This window comes from Bombus vancouverensis, chromosome 13 (assembly GCF_051014615.1).
Source record: "Bombus vancouverensis nearcticus chromosome 13, iyBomVanc1_principal, whole genome shotgun sequence".
Classification (NCBI taxonomy): domain Eukaryota; kingdom Metazoa; phylum Arthropoda; class Insecta; order Hymenoptera; family Apidae; genus Bombus; species Bombus vancouverensis.
This window is the reverse complement of record NC_134923.1, coordinates 342,029-360,951: the sequence shown is the minus strand read 5'-3', so window position 1 is coordinate 360,951 and position 18,923 is coordinate 342,029. Positions and strand designations below refer to the sequence as shown.

The 18,923-nt window shown below is 36.9% G+C and overlaps 1 long non-coding RNA gene across 1 annotated transcript; it reads right to left on the bottom strand.

The window, feature by feature from the left end:
• Positions 1–15,653: 15,653 nt before the first annotated feature.
• LOC143303492 (uncharacterized) lies at positions 15,654–16,580 on the bottom strand. The gene is made up of 3 exons (XR_013059876.1): positions 16,252–16,580; positions 15,969–16,097; positions 15,654–15,721 (listed from the first exon to the last, which is right to left on the bottom strand). It is a non-coding gene; the product is annotated as an uncharacterized LOC143303492 (long non-coding RNA).
• Positions 16,581–18,923: the final 2,343 nt, after the last annotated feature.

Here is an 18,923-nt window from a genome sequence, read left to right as displayed (position 1 = left end):
GCAACGGTCACAAACGAATCGACGTAACACAATGAAACCTACGCAGCAGCACTGAACAGATATTGACGTCATACGAAGAGTGCAGATGGATCAGTACGGTCGACAGAAGTTTTAACTATCTGGAGTGCGGATAAATTTTTACCGAGAGTCGTATAGGAATCTATAATCTGTAAGTACACCTTTGGCTGAATGGAAATTTCTCTTACATATAGTCAAAAATGCAGAAACAGTGTATTGAATTGGAAAGTGATAAAAAATAAGTGAAGTTTCAAGGTTGCATGTGATTGCATGAGTACACAGGACGTTTTTAGCGAATAAAAAATAATTTTGAAAGACACGAGACTTATCTTGTATTTTATGCACTCTCTGTGTCCGAATTTCCAGAAGCTCTCTATCTTATGAAGTGTTTTAGATTAGCCGGAAAATTTTGTATGTACATACAAGAAGTATACGATCTAAGTGGAATATTCCATTATTCTCTTGATACAACAGAAACGAAATTTACAGAACTTCTCAGAAAGTTGGTTTATTATTACCAAATTAATAGAATTAATATACGTTTATCATCTTTACATACCTAAGTCGTGGAGGTTTATCGTGCGTAAAAAATTAGTGTCGTTTCAAAGTTACATTTCGTACATTTTAAGCCTATAATTTGTAACGTACAAAACAATGTAAGTTTGAGCTGTTTCTTATCTCCACAATAAGAAAATCCAACTTTACGTTTTTTACACAATGATATTTATGGAACAGTAATATCATATTATTGCATCGCTTGGAGAATGAAGTCAAGGTACGATGTGACCCTAGTGTAAACGCTGGGATAGCCAGCTGTGCCGCACTTATAAGCGTAAGACACAATACCTATTAAATACGAGGTTAATTCATGTTGTATCAGCAGTGGTCCGCCGCGGTCAGCCTGAAAGGATCGTTAAATTTTTAATCAAAGATACTGAAATATATCGATCGAATTGTATTGAAATTATACTTATATACAGTAATAATCTTCTATTGATTTGTGTATTGAAATACTCCAATTTATAATGTACATGTTATATGTATTTTGAGCAAAACTAAGATTAGAAGGAAATTAGATTAAATACCACAATGAGGTGTGAGAAGTGGGCAAGATTATTAAATTGTGTTTATCTATTATTTCTAATGTTTAAGACGTCGATTTGATGTTAATTCGAATTAACGTGTCTTCAGATACCGTATAGTTTGTAGTAACTCTGTAACTTAATTACCGTACAAGAATCCTCTCCACCCTGAGCATGTTCGGCGCATATTATACCATCAGTGATATCAGGTGCATTAGGAAATTTGGAATAAGCTATTTTGCATTCGGCGTTCTTAATCACTGGCATTTGTACTTCCATTAATGCATTACGTCGTGGTCGTCCTACGAAGAAAATAAGAAAGATATTTAAGACTGGAACTGTTTAATTTTATTATAAAATTGATATCACTTACTATATCTTAATGCTCCCCATCCAGCAACAAGGGGGTTATAGCCGACGAAGTTGCTCTTTCGTAGGGGCTCTTTCGTACAAATGGGATATACGTACCCTGAAAAATAAAAGAATAAATGAAAATGCAGGAAACGAATGACCAAAAGTATGAGAAAGAATTGTACATGCTTTATGACACAATATATGTGTACAGTAAGAAATTTCAGGATATGATACTTCAGTAATACTCAATAGCATATATATATATATATATTTGAGGACTTACTCGAAAATGGCAATTCCTCCACCAATCTAAGAATGGCAATATTATGATTGTGTATGTTTTCTATTCCATCCATATGTGCACAATGTGCTGCGGTCAAAACATGCCTAGCCGATATCAGGGAACCTCCGCACTTCCATAGTGGTTTGTCTGGGTTTCGGGGATTACGAAAACCTAATGCAGCGATCCATGGCCAAGCGCCTAAAATGCAATAGTCATAGTTGTGAATATACATAATTTTTTCTCACATAACGAGTAACAACGATTATTACCTATTCGATATTCGATCATACAGCAGACGATAAGTACATACGTACAAATACTCTGAAATACAGATTTGATAAAGACAGAAATTAAATTTTTATTCCAGTGGAATGCAAATTATCAAATAATTCTATATAATTTCTATTTGAACTATACTGAACTATAAAGTTCAAACGTGTAATTTCTGCCCTAACAGTTTTTGATCTCTATCCATATTATTACTCCTATATCAATTCTTTATTTCAAGCAAAAAGATACTCTTCCTAACATGAAGTAAAAGAAAGAAATAATTCAAGTTAATAAGTAAAGTTACTACCGATGAAATCATAGCATTATTATTTAGTCTAATTGAAATGTACATTGATGTGCTGTTTAATGCCTTTAAAGTTCATTCTTTGCAGTAAATGGCTTATTATTAATCGGAAAGAAAGACATAAAACGTACCAAGTTCAGCTGGTTTACCATCGACCACCCTGGTATGAGAGACGTTGCTAAAACCACAGTATGGTGGTCGCAAAGCCTTATACTTGTACACAGTTTTTATTAAAATTTCTCTCTTCTCTTTGTTTGGATCGTTCGGACAGCAAACGATCGTAACATTGCCCTGGTATCTGCACACTGATCGTCTATAAAAATCGGTGGCTGTACGGTACTGTATCTGCCATATTTCTTGCAGAGGTTTACATTTTCTGTAGTCAAGGCACCTGCCTTCTTGATTGTCCGGTGTGGTACATTCTGGATCAAACAATTTTAAAACATTTATACAGTTCAAAGATGCGTAAGAAAGCGACACCGATTACTCAACTTTCGAAGTAAAAAGCCGATCAAGTCCACCGGATTGCCCTACAGACACGTATTAATCCGTAAGAGTTAGTCATCATGTTGATAATAATTATCTAAAGAAACTTTTCACGTGAAAATATAAAATTTTAATTGATTAGATATTGTGTTAGCCATACTTAAGAAAGAAAATGAAAATGAATGAAATGAAAGAAAAGGACTACCTTCAACCTCATTTTTTAAATAAACACTTTGTCAGTTTTGCGGTAAATAAATTCTTAGGAATTCAGGACAGTTTTTAGTGAATCATTTTGTTTCGACCGTTCGCGGAGAGACGCGATCGCGAGATAGCACGTCAACGAGAGTTGTAAGTTCCCGTTACGATTAAATAATCGACGCCACGAACTGATCGATCCCCTTATTTCGATTATGATAATAAGGGTAGTTCAATGAAATTCCACAGAATTAACACAAATAAATTAATGTTTATTTCAACAACTTATTAACTAGAAAGATATAAAAGGAACAAAAAAAATGTAACTGCGTTTTGGTTGATAAGTAATGCGCGACATACCACATGTGTTGACGGTTCGACTTCTCGAAAAGTTCTGAACGCCTTTCGATTTTTTTCGTTTTTTCTGGAAGGCGACCCCCACTACGTTCGGATCACGCCACATTCTTTTACTGCGAGGTAAAATACGGGCCACGAGTCGACGTTTCTGGAAGTCGCCCTGCTTAATGAACCACGCGCTTGCCACTACAATGTTTGTTTGCCGGGCAGACGCGACGATCCGTCTGCGACATTATAGTGGCGCTATCGATAGTTAAGAATATGACCTATGGTAAGCCGCATGGCGTAACATTCTCCCCCCGTTGAGAGGGTACCGATCAAACTAGCGAGGTGTGGCTGAAATTCCCATCTTATTTCGTCTCGGTGGCTAGTTGTTCGGGTTTCTCGAGATCGGGTTGAATTGGCAGTGGGACAAGCCTTTTGACGCCCCGATCCAAAATGCTCTTTGCCGTCTGAACTGTAGCTGTCCGGATGACACCATCGGCGCCTGGATGAACCTTGATAACTCGGCCCAGAGGCCAATGCATGGAGGGAACGTTGTCCTCTCTGAGGATGACGATTGTGCCCTTTTGGATGCTGTGTCCACCCTTGCTCCATTTATTGCGGTTGGTTAGCTCGTTCAAATACTCCTTATGCCAGCGGTTCCAAAAATGTTGTTTAAGCTGTTGGATATGCTGCCATTTGGAGAGTCGGTTCGATGGAATGTCTCTGAAATCTCGATCACGTAAGCACATTAATGAATCGCCAATGAGGAAATGTCCGGGAGTGAGGGCTAGGAGATCATTTGGATCGGTGGAGATAGGAGTTAGCGGGCGGGAATTGAGGACTGCTTCTATTTCTATGATAAGAGTATTACGGTGTTAAGCTCATATGTTTCTGTTTCTCCACTCGCGCTGCGCCATAATATCCTTTGATATTTCCGATCCTCTGGTCGTACGAGGAATTGCCGATACATTTTCTCGATGTCGCCAGTCAGTACGTACTGATGAGCGCGGAATCTAATTAATATACAAAATAAATCTTCCTGTAACTTGGGTCCTGTGTAAAGTGTATCGTTTAGGGAGGTTCCGGCAGTGCTTGGTGCCGATCCGTCGAAAACTACACGGAGTTTGGTGGTTTGACTCGATGCTTTGGTCACGCCATGATGGGGTAAATAGTATCCGTTGTCGTCGGAGTGGTTGACATTGACCTTCGTCATGTGTCCCAATGCCAGGTATTCCTGTATTACCGTTCGATATTCTGATTCGAAGCGTTTGTCGTGCTGGAATCGGCGATTGAGTGAGGCGAGTCGTTTAATTGCCAGCGTTTTAGAGGATCCGAGTGACTGAAGCTGATCATTGAAAGGTAGAGCGACGATGTATCGTCCTTCGCTGGTGCGTCGGGTGTGGGCTTGGAAGTGTTCTTCGCATCGTCGATCTGCCCTCTGAGATATGTTTAATTGAGGGTCCTTCATCGATTTCCCAAAACCGCGAGGGGTCTGCTTGTAAAGTCGTCGTGGATGTGTGAAATATGTTTGTCGCGGTTTGGGAAGTTGGACTCCCCAACTATAATTATTTTACTACAGAATCCTCAAAAACATGATGTATGTATATATATCCTGAAATATTATCAGTCTGTTGTCAAGTTATAGAACATTATGGAAATTGCCAGTTAAAGTCATAAAAAACAAAAAATAGGGAAGTTCGTTAAAATATGTGATTTTCCAATCAAGATATAGAATTTATTCGAGTAATATAGATTACGGTAGAGATGGTGACGGTAACAATGAGTGGACTGATTCTTCGTGCGAAAACAAATTGGAAGCGCAGAGCGATGTATTGTTTCAGCGAATATCGATTTTAAAGCACGGTTTTAAAGTACGTGTGCGTTTGACTAGGTGTGTTAATTAATATTGCTGTCTGATTTTCGATATGTAAATACAATATCTACATATCTTTAAACTTATGATAATTGAACTAACAATTTTTTTTAATAATAACTTCACTCGTAAGTCAGCTGCGCACATATTTGATCGTTCTTTAAAGCTTGAATCTCTGCGAAGAGAAAAAATCTTTCAACCAACAAGAACTGGTTCTACGTTTTCTATCCATTTCCTTCCAGATAAATCTCTCTATCTAAAATCCTTATTTCCGTATTTCCTTGAAAAGGTTAAAGTCGTTTTGTATAAAATCCAATGTAGAGAAGAAGGAAGATCCGCAAAAGATTCTTTCAGCTTTCCCTATGTTTGAGCTCGAATCAAAGCAATCCTATTCCCAATAGGGTGACTATGCGTTTAACTTCTCATAGAATCTCTCTGATTCCGTGTGATACCTTCGGTGTTTTTGAAGTATGTAATTGATATCGTAACGTCAACGCTTTGCAGTGCGAATTCAATTTTGAGTTGCAATTTCCCTGTTTGCGTGGCAAAATCATAAAATCGATAGCGCACGTTTCGATAAACACGTTTTCTTTGCTGATGCCGCACTGTAAATATAAATATTTGAATAAATATCGCGAATTTCATGTTGCTAAAAGATTTATACTATTTATTCGTAAATAACTGTTGGATATGTTTAAGTTGAAACCACTGCATTAGGTCTTTTTTCTTGTTTAAAATTATTTGTATTGGTAAATTGAATGAAAGTTCTAACATGTAATTTGTTCTTCTTTTATAAATAGTTTACAGAGGATAAAGCGTGGGTAACTCAAGACTGTCGCGATCATGACACTATACATACTTATGTATAGCACGTATACTAAGCTAACTCAAATAGCAAGTCAGAGAAATGGAAACTTAGGAAAATCTAAAGGAAGATAAAACGTTCGAGCCTTGACAGGAATATGAGATGCTAAGTAATCTTCCTAAGTAATCTCCTCCAGCTTTTTCTATTTTGATCAATAATTATTAGTACATGTTAGGAAAACAAATAGAATTTTTGTTCTCAAGCGAGGTATAATTTAAATTTTGTATGTACACAAAAATGTTAAATATCTGTAATAAACATGGTACAATCAATTTTTTTACATAAAATTATATTGTATAGGCTATTGTTATTTAAACATTTTAAATTGGATGAAGGAAAAAAATGACGCAAATAAAACGTAGAACATTTTAATTAAAGAGACTAATATAGAGATTTATCTACTTAACTGTGATTAAATCATCTCCACTTAACGCTCTACCTCTTCTATTAATTATGCTTCGTTAAACTATGATTACAGAGAATGGGTTTTTTGATAAAATGACATTCTGACAAATATATATAGATCGATATATATAGATATAGATAGACAAATATATAGATTCTTACAACAGTAGTTACGAATGAACAGTAGTTATTGTATCAATTCCGTTCTTCAGAAGCTTCATTTGTGAAAAGACAATTCGCCAGAATATGGATTCACTGTAGTTATAGCTATAGGATTTCAATCTAGTTGACAGACTTGCTTTACGTAGAGAATATCTGTCTCTTGTTCTACCTTATCGCGATTCTCTCCTCATCTTATACGCTTTGTCGAACAAAGTAATATTGGCATATATCTCGGCTCTGGTTACAATCATTAGTTTCCGCCTAAACGGTTAGAATCACATAGCTCGCGCTCTACTCTCGTTTATTGAACATTCAGGCCATATGGTCGCATGCGACTAGTTTTATGTTAATTCCGACCGATTACAATACCTTTCTTTCGTTTACAAGGAACGACGAGACTGGCAGTTGCGTGATTTCCAATGCAAAAGCCGCGATATCTGCACGATAACCTAACCTCAACCGATTTTGTTGTACTATTCTTATGTGGACTTCGTTTGTACCACTTTCGTAACAAAAATAGAATACGTAGAACACAGCATTCCGTTATGCGATATTGTCGATTCCTAACATCCGAAAAATCAGAGATAATTTTTTCCCTACAGTTGTACATTTGTGTGAAAAATTACGAACGTAAAGTTGTTTGGTGCATGCACAGTCCTCCCCTACCCTGCATTTGCGTGGACATGCTAGAAAGATTCACTTTTCCACGGTGAAACTGTATGTATTATAATTTCATTTTTACAAAGGTCGAACATCCTACTATGCATAAATTTAATATTAATATAAGCAGGTTTCCTGTTAAGTATTACATCTGACGTATAAGCACACGTGTGTACGAGCCTTGGTTTTAAATGTCTTATAGTAGACACCGAAAAGATTATTCAGTTGGATATCTGACTCAACATCAATATTTTACTAGGAGATAACATGTTAAGAACACGTTGGTGGATGGCATGGGAGATGATGAATGAAGACATACTTCTGTGAGATACATAAAATAGTAGTCAGAACGTATTTTGGCGCTTGGGGACAGCAACAGCTGGTGATACTGTCATACACCTCCATTTATAAACTTTCGAAAATCGATGTGACCTTCAAACTTTAGTGTATTCTGTTTCACAGCACAAAATGTTTCCGAAACGTACGTTTATTGTTACAATGAACTTGACTAATGGCTCTGAAATACTATCCTTGAAAAAACAATGGGGGAATTAGAGCAAAAAAAAGAAGGAAATAAACAAAGACCTTGTTGGTTCGTAAAAATAAAATATGCTACAGGAAAAACTTTTTCCAACTGATTGAGATGCGACAAGCTTTAAAAGCTATGACGCGAATCGAGCGTTTGTCTACAAGAGCGCATTTTCGGTGGATATATAGATATACATGTATATGTGACGAAATATACTAAAGCAATATTGACCCTTTGTCGCTGAAAGTATCAAACTACAAAACTTCCTTTCAAATTTTCAGAATAAGGAAATCAGGATCATGATAAATAATTGGAACATAATTAAAAATAATATATCTTCTCTATAAGATAATGAATACATTGGTTCATTTAATTTTTATGGATATTCAAACGCTTCTGTGAAATAAAACGTCAAGATTATAGAGTATAAAATTCATAGCTATGAAATAACTAAAACTCTGATGTATTATTAAAAATATACGTTAGGTTCTATGTAGTGATACATACAAAGATTACATGTACAAACCCATAATTAACACAATGCTACCGCAACCATTCTGCAATCTACCTTGCCCAAAACACTCTTCCAGTCACCTCCAAACTCTTCAATTCTCTCCACCTAACCACCCACAAACCATTCACAAACATGCAATTCTCGACAAAAGAAGAACTTGTCGTCAGTTGTCCTTAACATCTCGTTCATTCATTTGGTCCCTATCCCCCTATTTCCTCCCACTGCGATGATCGCACTACATTTTTCCACGTCTCTATTCTATTCTCTGGATGACCTGAATTCTCGAGCAGTCGAGTGACGATTGATCTGTACAATTGATCGATTTCTGTTTACTACAGCCATGCAGGAAATTTCGTCTTGGAAAGCGATGTTGTGATTTCGAATGCTTGGACCATGTAAAAAACATTACCGGAACCGGTGAAATTTATGTCCTTGAGGATGAGAAATCCTCCAGCTCCTCGACTCACCAACAAACGTGATGAGCTCAATGGTGCTGTTGCGGCTATTTGAATTTTTCAACAAGGATCCAGATGGCGCCGTGGACGAAATTCAATCATTATAAACGTCAACGATCAACATCAGCCATCAGGCAATTTCATATTGGTGACTTATTTCTTCTGTGTTATTTCTTCTAATTTTATTGTTAGTTCTTCCATTTGTATTCCAAAAGATTGAACTCTTTTTACGTGCGTGTGTGTTTTTCTTTTTTTTGTAACTCGTCGAGTTGCAATTCTAATTTTTGCACTTCCTCCTTCATGTCCTCTATGTGCTTCTCGAACTCTTGTGTCGTCCTGTCTTTGTCGGAACATTCTACTTGAAGATCAGCGAGTTGATGCTCGGGATCGTAATTCAATTTTTGGTCATTTTATTGCTGTCATTTTATCAACTTCTTTCTTCTTCTTTCTTTTTTTTTTTTTTTGAACTTAAAATCTTGATTTAAGGTTTGTGTTTCACTATATGATTTACTATTATTAACTAGTTCAACATTATTTTCAGTAGATTTTTTTTTCGCGTGATTTTTATACTTATTTAAATAGTTTAACATGAGCAAATGCATCGTACGTCAGATATACCATTTTTAATAAATTGTCGCCTTTACAACTCGAGTTACCTCTGAACGAGTCGCATGATTGATCAATAAGCCATGAGTAATTATGCAAATTCAGTATTTTTTTCATCTATCTATCTGAATATTATAACAAAGACTTTACATTGAATATTTTATTAAAATTGTAAGTTTTTCATAAACGCTTCAAAATCCACAGTCTATTGATCAACTCCTCTATCCTTTCTCTTTCTCCTCACTAAAATAGATAAATTCCTAATGTAGTTTGTGGATAATATTTTTTTTTTTTTTTTTCTAAAGCAAATCACATTTATCATCTGATATATTTTTTGAAATAATTTCTGTCTGTACATTTTCTTCTTTCCCCTTACTCCTCTTTCTCTTTCTAATGAATTCTTTTTATTCCGTAAAATAGTTTTTGTATATTCAATTTTGTTAAGTGCAATCCTTATTTCTGATAACTTACTTTTATTAGATAATTCTTGTGAATCTTCTACTACATCTTCCATATCATTTTGAGTGCGGCTTCTACCTTCAGTAAATTTAATATCTTGAACCGTATCATTAATTTCAATAGCTCTTTCGGTATCAAGTAAATCGCACTTATTATTTAATATACCTTTTGAATTGACTTCTGTCTCTGTAGTTTCTTCTTTTGTATCTTCTTCGAGTTTTCTTCGTTCTTCTAATCCACCCTTCTCATTTTCTAGGATCTTCCTTGTTGTTACGCCGCCTAAAACATCTGCACGCCAGCCCGCGCCAGCTCGCGCCACCGGACAACAACCAGCCTGCGTAACGTCACTTCGACCCTCAATAAACCTAAGGACCCACCATAACTTTCACTTCCCTGTATTGTTTCGCCATGTGTCTTCAATCCGTTTGTCTTGAAGAATTTCTAAAGCTTAAAAATATTCTCGAAACACAGTCGGTTTTTAGAGAGGTCCTTGGGTTTATTAGGCGTACTTAAAACACGGAGAAAGCGGGTATGCACCCATTAGGAAAATCCGAATAGCCCTCTAATAAAACAAGCTATGTTTTCCTCACGCACACAGTCATCTATCCACCACGATGGTAGGAGACTTCCTACTCATCCCTTCGAGCAGTAGTGCAGGTCATGACCAATCGACACCGCGGTTCGTTACCCTCACTTTTCCTAACGAAAGTGGGAACAACGAATCCGCGTTCTTTAGGCACAGGGGCACACCCACACCGAACTTTTCTTCCGTATTAGAAAAAGAGCGACAGACAGTCTAAAAACTAACGCCTAACGCGGCAGTCTACACATAGCGCGAGAGTCGCATACTTCACGAAAATCTTTTGTCGGTTCTCGGTGTTGTCGAACATACATCTTCTCTCCTAAATATATTATAGTGCTAAGTCCATTAATACATTAATTTCCATTATAAGAGCCCTGCTCTAGCGTACATATCTATCACATCTTCGTGCGACAAGTTGTTAACTGTTTATTTCTCTACGTCAGTGTAATCTAAGTGTTGGAAATATATAATTTATAATTCAGTGAATCACAGTGTTATACAAACTCAATCACCCCTATTATCTCAACGGAAATCAGTCGCTGCTTTAATAGTCTCCTTTAACAGTTTTCTTAACTTGATTTCGTTCTGCTTCTGCATAGCGTCTAGTATGGCCCGAATACTTGGATCCACACCAGTAGCCATAGCCAAGCCGGTGAAAATTATCCTTTGTTCCGTGGTATATATAGGGTAAAACGAATGGTAGACCGCAGCATAGTGGTTTCCAACGATCCACACTTGTTCTAATTCCTCACTCAACGTCTTTCGTGTCCATTGACGTAGAAAAAGGTAAGTTATTGTAATATCGGAATATATTAAAGGTGTAATTTTGTCCGATTAATTATAATTTATTAATAATGGATTGAAAATACAGATATTAGTTAGACAGAGAAACGATGTTTGATTAACAGGAAAACTAAATGCAACGCTCGTATTTTTTATATTTGGTAACTCTCTCTCTCTCTCTCTCTCTCTCTCTCTCTCTCTCTCACTGGCAACTCTAACACTCGACAATTCTAACGACTCTATGCTTCGACGTCTCGATCAACTCTGACCCTCGCCAATGCATTCCTGCTCGGTCGTGCTCGCTCTTGCTCTCGTCCTCACACACACACACACACACACACACGCACGCACACACGCACACGCACACGCACACGCACACGCACACACTTTCTGGCTCACATGCTCTGGCCTCTCGATTGCCACTCCTTGAAATATGAAACCGTACTTCTGTTTTGACGCTGTTTATCTTTTCTCGCGTCACTGTTACTAGGCGCTCTTGGATGTAAACAAACTACAAAAAGACGACGTACACGGTGTTTTCTAATTTCAGCCGATCTTCAATCAAAGCTATTCTACGATATTACAGAATTATATTTCCCCCTTTTTAATTAATTATATGTCGGAGAAGCAGGGGGGATAGGGTTGTCGGTATTTGAGGAGTCTTCGTTGAAGGTAGCCATCGTTGCGGTGTAACGAAGATACGATTTATTGACACAGGTATGAATAACACAGGTTTGACAATCTACCACGGCGGTGAGACGTCCGCGGCACTAGTGACAGTGGTCTCCGGTTCAATAACGAATCCGCGGCCAACGGGATGACAGATGGGCGTTCTCGCTGAATCTAAGTCTGACTCGTAAAAATAATTGCTGAGCGTAAAGACGTTACTCTTTGGTCGACGGGAGCGCGTCAAAGAATGCCCGTCCCGTCCCGATGATGCCACAGAGGAAAACTATAATGGGGTGTGTCTAAGGACACGAGATCATCGGATTCGTCGAGGAAAGCCTTCGTTTAGGAAGTAAGGGAAATTGACGTTGCTGCTAATTGGTCAATCTCCATATCGGTGGTTAGAAAAAGATGCTAGCCGCCCTCGAGGGAAAGTTGCTAGTGGGAGACGCCGCTCGTTGAAAAATATGTCTCCCCTATCTTCCCGTAGTTAGGACAAAGACTGTTTGTCTGTTTGAAGGACTTTAGTTAACTAAACCTTAAGATTTATAACGGGCCCTCGGGCTAGCCGAACATGTACTGTGGAGACGCATCGACATCTGGCAATCATCTTACTCGAAGAATAGGCTCTGCGTGTGGCGAGCCACGGGACAGAAACCGTTGGAATGTTTACTGTCGCGTGTCGCCACGAATATTTCTTTTAAGGAGAGCTATAGAATTACTCCATACCTTTGTTAGGCAAAGCGTTCATCCCTTGACCGCGGCTACGTTGGGCGACAGACTGTCACCTCGAGCCAAAGCTCACCGTCACTAATCTCGAACAATTACAATCGGATTGAATAACTACAATAGTTTAGTTACAGTTATAGTGGCCTTTAGATTGCAATGTTGCGGGGCTATCCCAAGGTTCCGGTGTCCTTTCATCTCCGACATATATTTAACTATATATATTAACTATATATTTTCCCTAGGAACAGTAAGATTTTAACGATACAACTTTATTAAGAGATCTTAATGTCATAAACGGTATCGAAACTTCGTAATTAATATTGTTAAGGAAGAAAATATTGGTAATCTCCTCGAACGACGAGCGCTTGATATTCACAATTAGAACTCGATATCTTAGCTTCTTATAATATCCTAATAAAATGTTATTTATCGATTACAATTGTCCTGTCGTATTTTATTGTGTTTGCTTTATAAATGTGAACTTTATTCAAAAAGAGTTCATCGATATAACGGTATTGAAGAGAACTACTCGAGAAACTATATCTAGCCCTTGGATGGAGGGATTGCTTGCTTCTTACAATCGAATAATTGGAGTGTAACTAGAAACACGAACGGTAGTTTAGCAATGGAGAAGAACTTTAGAACGACAGCAATTTTCTTCTTGTTTCTTTGAGAAAGGCACCGTTCATTTTATGTTTGCGAGAATGGGGTTGTTGGACGAATTTGATTAAAAAGGAAAGATCTTTAACAAATATTCTTCCCATTGATACATTCCTATATTTTTGATTTAATTATTTGAAAATGCAATTTTGCATATACCTATGTGCTATTATATACTATAATCGCAGGCGTTTCTTTAAAATGATGTACTATTGAAACAAGGCAAAGTATCGTCGAATTCTTCTAGATTCAATTTCTCAAAAGAATGGCTCTATTGATTAACCAAACATAGTTCCCATAAGCATATACGTACTTCTCAGAAAAGATAGTTATATCTAGATCAATATTACTCCCCACAGTGACCTATATGTCAAAGAAAAAAAAGACACATCAAGTATTAAATCATACTACTATTACGTCCACTATCTCTACAAATCCTCCACTCTTGGAAAAGTCTATCTTATTCAAACGTAACGTAACTCAAATTAAATCTTTTCCATCATCATAAATACGAAACATTTATAAAATTATCATCTTCGATTATTTACTCAACATCTAGCTAACAAAATCTTCTCCATCGCCGTACCCCTTAATCCTGACCGCGTACAATTAACGTATGAATAGTTAATTTATTGAAATTTAAACGACCATTTTACGCTACTTGTACTCGAATGATTTTAGGATCTTGCTGTATCTCTTGCACAGTGTTATACTGACAGGCGAGAAACATAGAAACGTAACTTCCGATCCACTGATTTACCCTAAACAGACGATGATAGGTTATACGGTGCACGCAATACAGAAGCGTTTCCGATGCAATTCGAAGGTGCGTTGTTACAATGGAGTTCATCGATCCATAATGACTATTTCCCCGCCAACTACAGCCTGTAATAACGGAATAGCCAATAAAGTATATCCTGTCGATTTAATCGTTACCCCCACGGTGCACCGCGCGCACGGAGATCGGATCGGTGATTTTCACGTGATGTTTCGCAAATCGTGAGGCGCTCGCGTGATTCGCGCGTTTTAAGCGTTCCCGCTCTTCCCGTCCGATAGAAAGAGAAAGGGAACAGGGGTGGAAGGAAGAGGGAAGATACGTGATGCGGGTTCAACCTGCCGCGGGAACCTTTAAAGAAGGTCGGTGCAACGGGGGAGATGTAATTTTAATAAGTTGGAGAACAAGTCATTGTAAAAGATGGATATTCAGATGTTGGAGATGCAGCAGATTTACGACTCGCTGGAATTAAGTTAGTTAAGGTGTTGAAAACCTAACGTCTTTTCAAAGGCGTTTGCCGCGTTTCTTTTCAAATCAAAATACATACATACGATACGTACAATGTATGCGCCTAAAGTTTTAAAGTTAATTTCTATTCAAGGAATGGACTGTTTTATTATAGGTTTAGGAAATTGAAAAGAAGCAATTGCTTGTTTCTAAGGAAGAATCGCGAGAAGTACAGTTAGAAACTGTATTGTGAATCACTTTTCCTGGTTTCCGTAACGAGGAAGTGAAAAAAAAAAACGCAGACAAGTCAGCGTTTACCGTAGCTAAATGGAAGATACGCAGGTACGAGTCGTTACAGTTTTGTCGTTGCAACGATTCCCGCTGCGTAATTTGATAATGAACAGTTGAAAAATAGCAGCGTTGTGTCCGTACTCTTTAATATCCCATTATATGGAAGTTAACGACCGGAAAATACACCGCTCAACTACTTGAAGGAAGTAGCTCATGAGCAAGTCTTTTGTATCCTCGCAATGGTATAATTCCTGTAACGTCTCGTTCTCGGAGGATTTATTTCGTTGATTTGTACTTGTTTATTGCTTTTGTGTTTTCATGAATGGAGCATGTCGCATGCGAATCGTAATATGGTTTTAATGGCGTTTCGACTTCAATGATATCAGCGGCTGATTGCGCTTCCCGTAAGAAGCTTCCAATCATTATGTATTTTAGGAACAACAAATAAGGATATTTAGAGAACGAATTAATTATTCAATTGTTCGCGCAAGAAATACCTGTCTCTTTTTCGAAAGTTATAAATGCTGTTTTCAAAGAGTTCCTTAGCTCACCATAAACCAGATAAGAATCTTTGGTTCCGTCTAGAAAAAGAAACCTTCAGATCAAACCGAAAGGGGTTCGGATTATATTTTCTAATCGTATTTGTATATTTCTTTTTACGGTCAGCTTGTCATCCACGTACAATCGAACAGAGAGTCCATTAATTATTTCCCTTCGACTTGTTTCAGGGGGAGCATCTCTGAAGCCATGCCGGCTGACGAGTTCGCTGGAAATCGAAACAGAAGCAAACCAAGACTGCAACCACCTTAACGAACCGCTATTATCACTGGCAAGGTCATCGGGCAGATCTAATCATGCTCACGCCGACCATGCTTCCTGTGCACTCGTTCCTCTTTCTTAACGACGTCAACCAGAAGATCGGGTGCTAAGAAATTCGAAATCGAGTTGATTGAAAATCTCAAGGAATATTAAAAAAAATACGAATAAACAATTTCATATAGAAATCATCCATTTTGGGCAAAGAAAAGAAACAATCAGAAAAAGGAATAACCACAGAAGCTCTGAATTTCATTGCTTCCTAATGGTACTTCCTTGGATATTTTTACATTCTGGAGGCGTGAACGAACTCTGAAAAACAGAAACGACTTCTATCGGATGATCGAAAGAACTACCTGGACACTGAGTATAATTATTCACACGTGCGGATGCCATTTCCGGCATGTTTCTCCATGAAGAAGGTCAGCTTCAGTTTTTGCCACTTGTAGATAGAAGTTGAAGTGGCGGACGTCTTAACGAGGTTGCTAGAATGTCAAAGAAATAGATGAGGGAAATATTATGAAGATATATTTATGAATATCTAATTGAGCATTTAATTAAGAACTTAATCGAAAGACCAAAATAAGTTGGTTCTTGAGACCAAGTACCTATCTAAGTATAATAGTCTTTTGTACTTACGGTTTAGTAAGAGGACTCGAGTAAAACGATTACTCGTTAAAAGGAACAATAGAATAATCATGCCTCCGCAGACGGTGGTCTCTGCTTTCATGCCTCATCGCGGAGAATCTCAGCGAAAAAAGTGTCCCGAAGCGTGAGCTGAAAGGTGGCTATCTAGGCTGCCTAGTGAATGCCGTCGCCATGGTGGAGCTGGCGTGTAGCAACTCCCTAAGTCCAGGAACCTAATCCTGCGTCAGAAAGACAAAATTCGCTACGGAGAAAAGTAAACAAAAATATATATATAGGGAAGAAGCGACAAAGATTAAAGATCGTTAAGAATTACAGGTAATTTAATGATAAAAGGGAGAAAGAATTGTGTAAAAATTCTACTGGAAAAGAAAAGAAAGATTAAGCCTCCAACGAGAAAGACGTGCTCAGAAGCGAGTCCTGCGTAGCGCCATGTAGAGGAGCAGGAAGAAAATATTGGTAATCTCATCGAACGACGAGCGCTTGATATTCACAATTAGAACTCGATATTTTAGCTTCTTATAATATCCTAATAAACTGTCATTTATCGATTACAATTGTCCTGTCGTATTTTATTGTGTTTGCTTTATAAATGTGAACTTTATTCAAAAAGAGTTCATCGATATAACGGTATTGAAGAGAACTACTCGAGAAACTATATAGAGGATTTAATTAATGTGTGGATCAACGTATGTATCACTATATGTAACAATAATATTGACTGTATATGTACGTGTGTAATAAAAGATTTCTGGTTTACAATGTTTACGATACTGATATAAAAATACCATATAGAGGATTTAATTAACGTGTATATCTACGTATATATCATTATATGTAACAGTAACATTATGTGCATATGCGTATAATATTGGTTAAATGTTAAATGTTAATATTGGTTAAATGCGTTAAAGTGAAATGTTATTTACCTATTCAAGATAGCAAAGTAGACATACCATATAGAGGATTTACTACTGTTAACACTCGGTATTCTCGTATTCAAAGTATTTAACCAAATAATTTGGGAATCCAGCGGACGAGCTTGTATTTAATATGATTATATTTAATATAACAACTTTACTCAATATACGCGTAGGATTTTAAATGTCATGAGGGTTGCAGCGGACTCAATTTTAATGTACCTCGATATCTTAGCTTCTTATAATATCCTAATAAAATGTCATTTATCGATTACAATTGTCCTGTCGTATTTTATAGTGTTTGCTTTATAAATGTGAACTTTATTCAAAAAGAGTTCATCGATGATTATCCATTACAGGTTGTTAATAAACCTGAATTATGCACAAAGGAATTGCCGTTAATAACTTAAGATTCTCTGCCCGTCGTACAGGGTACACATAGTAATTATTCTCGACGATCGTAACGTTTAAGTCCAATTCGAGCTTATAGTCCCATGCGAGTTAAACAACGACAATAGTTTGAATTTCTATTTGTTCGTTTGTCGTCTGTTTATACCCGGAGCACCTGCTGTAAACCAATACAAAATTTATTAGATCTATAAATAACACATATAAAACTTATTAATTTATAATTAATATAAAATAGGAGAGCACGAAACTTCCTATTTTATGGATATGTTAAATCTTTGTAAAAAATACCATATCATTAGTATCATTTTAATCGTTCTAAAGGATTTAGCCGCATAAAGCTGAGACCCTTGGAAGAATCGATGTTCACGCGTGACAAATTGAAATTGTGCGAAGGTTCCGGTACGAACATCACAAGCCGAACATCGATACCAGGGGCACAGGCACATGTTCTGGGTTCATTATATATTTATAAAAGGCTGACGATTCAGTAGATGGTCCGGGTAAATTTAAATTGTAAATGAACGCATTGCTGGTTTCAAGTAAAAGCCTGGATAAGAGCGGATATGGTATGAGAGTCTGTCGTGGAAAGGGGAACAGGCCGCTTTTATTTGTAAAGTTTGAATCTCCTCGATATTGAAGATGTTGAAGCTGCAAGTATGTATTTCATTTTAATCCATTCGAGACCGAGATTTAATTGTAAAACGATACCTAGGTGTCGGTACGATCTGAATGTTTAGTTGGAATGATTCTGTGTTTTACTCTCTCCAGGGTATCCTTTTCATACTTTGATTTTAAATCGATGACAATCTTAAATAGTATGCCTCATATTTTTAAAATATAAAATTATATACTATGTTATTCTATAACGTATTATGTACAGTTATATATATATATATATATATATATATATATATATATATATATAATAATTCTATATTGAAAAAAATATGAAATTAACATGATATATACATTACTACATAAGTTATATATAAAATATGTATATTATACCCTTGCCTACTGACTGATATGAATTTCTTTCGGTCTCGAATGCGTTAAAAGAGAGCGCAAAGAAGTCGAAATTACTTATTGTAATTAGTAAAACGACCTGAGAGGCAGACAGATACAAGAAAGAAGGAATATTATATTAGCGGCATTATCATGTTTTTGCTCTCTTTAATTCTTTCATCGAGACAGACAATCTACAGGTATTAATCGACCAATTTCTCCAAGCTGATAACTTCGAATTGATGTTTATATATAAGAAGTGTTATGTGTTAATCTGTCTAAATATATATATATATATATCTGTCATATATATATATATATATATGAAAT